A 6,117-nucleotide genomic window follows, 5' to 3' on the forward strand; every position below is an offset into this window, starting at 1 on the left:
GGCAACTGTTTGATCGGGTGGAATGGTCATTCCCTCCCCCTCCCTTAGAAATTTAATTTCATTCCAACTAATTTTGATTCCAGGATATGAGTAGGCCATTCTGATTTTAAATTTGGCTGAAAACCAAACGAACCCTAAAATCTGTATCTGGCGGACTTCACCTCAACTTTTTTTTGCGACTTCACCTCAACTTGTGTCCAATTTTTTTCACAATGAAATGAAATACCCCAAAAAAATGGCATAATGAAATTAAGCACTTAGGGGCAAGTTCTTATATTTCTCTTTTCCCCGTTTTTAAGGACAAGTTGTGAGAGGTAATTCGTACATACCCCACAGGCTATCTTTGGTTTGAAGGAAAAGATAGAGAAAGAAAGGAAAAGGTAGAAAATCTATACAAGATTTGTAAATATTTTTTTATCTTTCTCTTCCTTTTCCTACTTTTTCCTTCAAACCAAATATAGTTTAAAAGCCATACATTGAAAACATTTTTCCAAGAATGACAAGTTGGATGTTTCCCATCTACTGGGTAAACAAATCTGAAATATCCAAAGTGTAGTGAACTAGTGATATTAATTGGACAAATCCAGATGTGTTATCTAATAATATCCACCTTGCGACCCACTTTCCAACTATAATTTTAAACAACATCACTCTCTAACAGAAGTGTAATTGGCAAATCTCATTCTCTCATTATTTCCAGACCCTTGAGGCCAATTTTACTCAACGTTCAAATATCGATCTATCATGTGTTAATCTTTTCTTTTAGTTTTTTTTTTTTTTAAATAGGTCAGGGTAGGTTTTAGGTTTGTCTACCCTTAAAATTAGAGTTACTCATAAAATAACCTGAAAAATATGATTAATCAAACGTATTTTATAGGATTTTTATTGTTCAGTCCACCCCAGAAATCTGAGCTCCACCGTACAGGTGGGATTAATCCTGGCTGTGGATCGATGCTAAATCCATGGTCAGGATGTGGTTTATAGGGGGACTACTAGTAGAGTAGGCGGAGACTGAAATTTTAGATTTCTGAGATGAACTGCAGTCTACTAATCCATAATTATTTTATTTACTATTAATGAATTGGTATATTAATAATCAAATTTTGTTGTTAATTAACTAAAAATATTCAAATATATTGTTTAATATTTAAAATGTTAATGATTGTATTTGTTCATTTAATGTTGATTTATAGAAAATAATTATTGTTAATTGAATATGAACAAATATTTTTTAAGAAATTTAATTTTATTAATCATTTGTAGTAATTTTAATAACTGTTATTATTTTCATTATTTTTAATTGAAATTTTGATTGACTTTAAATAAATAAATAAATAATAAAAATGATAATAAATAATAATTACAAAGCTAACATTTTTATTAATTTGACTTATAATTAACAATTATATAGGAATGAAAACGGGGTGGGTTTGGGGCAGGGCACCCAATCCCTATTCCTATCCCATAATCAAGACAGTCTACCCCATCCCCGCCCCTTCCCCACTGTCAGGCGGGTTCAAATCAAGGCACCCACTCTCCGTTAGGGATAGGGAATCTTGAATTTCCCCACCTCGTCCTCAATGTCGGGTGAGTTCAGGGCAAGGCACCCAGTCCTCATCAAGGATGAGGAATTCTCAAATTTTCCCCACCCGTCTCTAGTGTCAGGCAGCTTCAATGCAAGGCACCCATTCCCCGTTAGGGACGGGGAATCCTTGAATTTCCCCTACCTCGTCCTCGGTGTTGGGCAAGTTTAGGGCAATGCACCCACTCCTAATCAAGGATGGGGAATCAATGAATTTTCCCCACCCCATCCCTAGTGCTGGGTGGGTTCAAGGCAAGACACCCACTCCCCATCAACACAATATTCAATTTGATGACAAAAATGTTCAAAAGGATATACTGAGCATTAGCCACATGGTAAATTTCTAAAAATACACTAAATTGTCTTCAATTTTCACAAATGTAATTTTATGAAAATTTTGGAAAATTTATTACATTTGTGTAACTTTGAAAATCTATTCAAATTTATTTCTAAATTATTATTAAATAATCTATTTTATTTTAAATGGTTTACTTACAGAATTACACTAATTTATCTTATATTTTCTAATATAAACTAATCAATAATTTCATTTTTACAATATTATACTAATTTATCTTAATAATTTATGTAATTACTGGTTCAAATTACAATTCTCCCTTTCCCATACTCATTTAACTTTAATAATTTTTAATAATTCATAATGAAAATTACATAATTTTTCAATAACTTTCCAAAATTTATTAAATGTAACAAATTTTCCTAAAATTTCCAAAATATTCCAATAATTTTCAATAATTATTTAATACATTTCAAATAAATTTTCAAAAAATTTATATCTTTTAATTTCCAAAATGTTATTTTACGAAAATATAGTTTTATGAAAATTTTATTACATTTGTATAATTATGGAGATTTATTGAAAATTATTTTAGATTGTTATTAAATATTTATTTTTATTAGGTAGTTAACTAACAAGATTACACTAATTTATCTTTTATTTTCTAATATAAATTAATTAATAAATTCATTTTTCAACATTATAATATTTTATTTCCCCATCTTCATTTGGTTATTTACTATAATAATAGCAATAACTAAAATTTTATACTTTTTGATAATTGTTAAGAATAATTCTCAATTTTATAGAAATTAGTTAAAGAGTTTTCAATTTCTATAAAATGTAGCTAATTAACATGAATATAACATTTACCCAAAATACTTTAAAAAGTCATATTGAGTTAGTGAATAACAATTTATTAGTTTTTGGTAATTTACCTTGATAATTTACCTTCCAAACTACCAGTTATATCAATCCAAAGAAAAAAAAAACAAAAACAATAGAAGTGTAACTGGATTGAGAAATTACTCCTTAAAAAAGGTTGAGATGACAAAATCACGGGTTCACATCTCCACCCCACAACGTCTCAGAGCACATCTCCGCCGTGTATTGAAAACATCTCCCAATGATAACACGAGAATCGATATATCTATAATTGGAAGATGTTCCCAATACACAGCGGGGATGTGCTGTGGGGCGGAGATGTAAACTCCAAAACCACAACCACAACCACAATCTGTCAATCTGGTTAGTTGCAAATTAACTCAAAATAAAATACCAAACCCTTTGAATAGACCAGACAAAGTAACAATGAGCATACTCGTTGATCCAGAACGTTCACTATATGGATTGCAATCAAACGGGGAAGCCGGAAAGACGAAAACTAAAATTACTGATTTGAATAACCAATGAAGAATTAGAAAATGTTTAGCAAGTAACAACTCATAAATCACAATCCCGTTATGACCATGAATGAAACTCCTGAAACATAACCAAACGATCTTATCCATATTGGTAGTCTGCAATGACGATACGTGTCTACCTCTGAGCCACGGAATTATAACAATCACGTGATGAAGACGTGTCTATTTCTGAAATAAAAGACATATCTAGTAATATCTTGGCCTGGATTGAACGTTGAAGCTCACAGCTGCCGGTCGAGTTTCTTTACCGATTACCGACAAACCCAAACGTCCATCTCTCTCCAATAATCTCAACATCTAATTATTTGATAAAGGCGTAAATTGCTGAAACCTTTTCAGAATTTTTTTTACCCTTGCTAAAACCTCTTATAGCCCAAAAATATTCAAAATATCCATAATTACTGTTGAGACTTATTCCTACATAAAAAATATATTAATGGGAAAATTTGAAAAACGAATCAATTAGAAAATAGATTGAAAGGGTTTGGACTAATGAATCATACGAAGAGATAATTTGAAAAGTAAATATTTTGATCAAAACTAATTGTATGGATATTTGAGAAATTTACCATTGATAAAATGTCAGGTTTGTGCAGCTTGTAGTTATTTTAACCATGAACTGTTCTCACTTCCCACAACTCTACCCACTAGATATTACAGCTGCACATTGGAAATACCTCTCTTTTTATTTATTAGAAGATGGTCCGATACACACTGGTGGTGCTTTGTGGATAAGAATGTGGGAACAATTTATGTTATAATCTTGTTTGTATAATAGCAATTACGAATTACAATTTAGGAACCCTCCTTTCGCAAGTTCACAACTAGCAGTAGTGATTATAACGCAATTAGCAACCATGTAGAACACATTTTGAGACTTTTTTCAATGGCTCAAAATACCACCATGTATCGACATATATCATGCGATACATTGGTTTTTCAGCCTTGACGGTGTTCTCCATGGTTTTTAAAACCAGACCGGATTGGACAGACGGACTGGAAAAACTGGGAAATGGTCAGGTGATTGATTCCATTTTTCCCAAAAGCTGGATTTCCCTTTAAAATCGTTGATTTTGGTCAGTAAACCGCTGAACCGGGTGGTTAATCGTTCGGACCATTCGAACTATTCGAACGGTTTTGACCATTTCTTTTTATTTTTTTTTGTCAGAACAGGCTGAGCATTTGGTTTGAACAGTCGGACCATTCAACCCGATAACCAAACTCCTGACCGGTTCGGTCACCGAGTCGGTTTTAAAACTTGTCATTTTAAAATAATAACCCCACTATTCCGCTAACATGTTTAGGCAACATTTGGCAATTCTCATTTTAAGGATTTATCTCTTTTTGCTATTTAAAACTCAGTGTTCATAAGGACATTTTAACTGTAAAAAAGAGATAACTCCTTAAAATAAACAATGCCAAATGATGATGCACGACCTGGAAGCTCCTAGTTGGAGGATTGCTTGGACGTATTCGCATGGTGAGCTGGATCAAACGACAAAACAGTGACCAGAGAGACCGGGGTGGATGACCTAGAGAGGTCGCTCCGATCCTTAAGTCAGTATTCTTGTTGTGGTTGCGAGCTAAAGTTTGAGTGCTAGAGAGCTTGAATGTAGGTAACCACGCGTACCTGGACCCTGTAGGGGTTGATGCCCTTATATAGGTAAGTCATCGTGGGTTTCGCGAAACGGTTCCGGGATCCGGGCGGGGAGAGGATAAAGCCTGCCGTTACGCGATGTGATCTCGTGATGTTCGAAGTCCGCTGGGAAGCTTCTGAAATCGATTACATGTCACTTCGGTTCCTAGGCCCTGAATTGGCTTAGGCGCCAAGGTGACTCTATGCCGAGGTGGCCAAACATCCAAACTCTGAAAACTACTGACTAGGCTCCCCTTGTTGAGTTGTCATTCTACGGGCAGATCGCGTCCACGTGACCCTTACTTACCAGTTCGTGCCAAATTACCCCTCATCAATTGCCCCCACTCCTTGTGCCAGGGGTCCTGACCCTACGCGGGAACTTCATGACAAGCCTAGGTGACCCTGCGCGAGAAGTTCATTACCCCTCATCAATTGCCCCCCACTCCTCGGGCAGATCGTTGGTCAGACCAATTCAACCCTTTGGCTCAACCAGGAAGTGACCCAGATCGCGTATCAGGTACGTGCGGACGTCAAGCCGATTATAGTCTCTACGGACGTCAAAACGCACGCTAAACTAATTTCAACCTCGGGAGGCGTGAGTCGGTTTTCCTAGGAGCCGTTGGATCATGTAGATCTCGACCGTTGATTCCCAAATATACAGGTTATAAATAGGGGCCGAAGGGCCCATTTTCTTCGCCACAAAACTATGAACCCAAAGTCCTTGAGGTTGCATTTAAGTATCCCAGCTCGGTGTCAGCTATTCTTGGGTCCGAGGTCATCTCGCTTTCTTCGGTCTTTTTTTGGTGAGTCTGTCTTCCTTTGCTTTTGATTCCGTTGTCCTTTCCATTAATATGTCTAGCCTTAACTTAGATAGCCTTCTAAATGGGAGTGGTGAGTCCGCTGAGGCCGAGGTCGGAACCTTAGCATAGACCGCGGAGCCTCATCCAGTCGAGGTGGGCACTTTGGCACAAGATGTGGACTCCAATCCACTTGAGGCAGACTCACCTCGGCGAGAGCGAGAAACTTTTGGAAAATCGGCCTCCACTTCACACCGAGGTCGCCTGCCAAACAACTTTGGTCTGTCTACAATGACAGCGGATAGGCTCCTATCCTTAGTAGCTCAGTATAGACTCCCCAATGACTTTGTATATAGTATTCCCTTAAGCAACTTTCCTTG

This window comes from Nelumbo nucifera, chromosome 6 (assembly GCF_055504915.1).
Source record: "Nelumbo nucifera cultivar China Antique chromosome 6, China Antique-T2T, whole genome shotgun sequence".
NCBI classification, from domain to species: domain Eukaryota; kingdom Viridiplantae; phylum Streptophyta; class Magnoliopsida; order Proteales; family Nelumbonaceae; genus Nelumbo; species Nelumbo nucifera.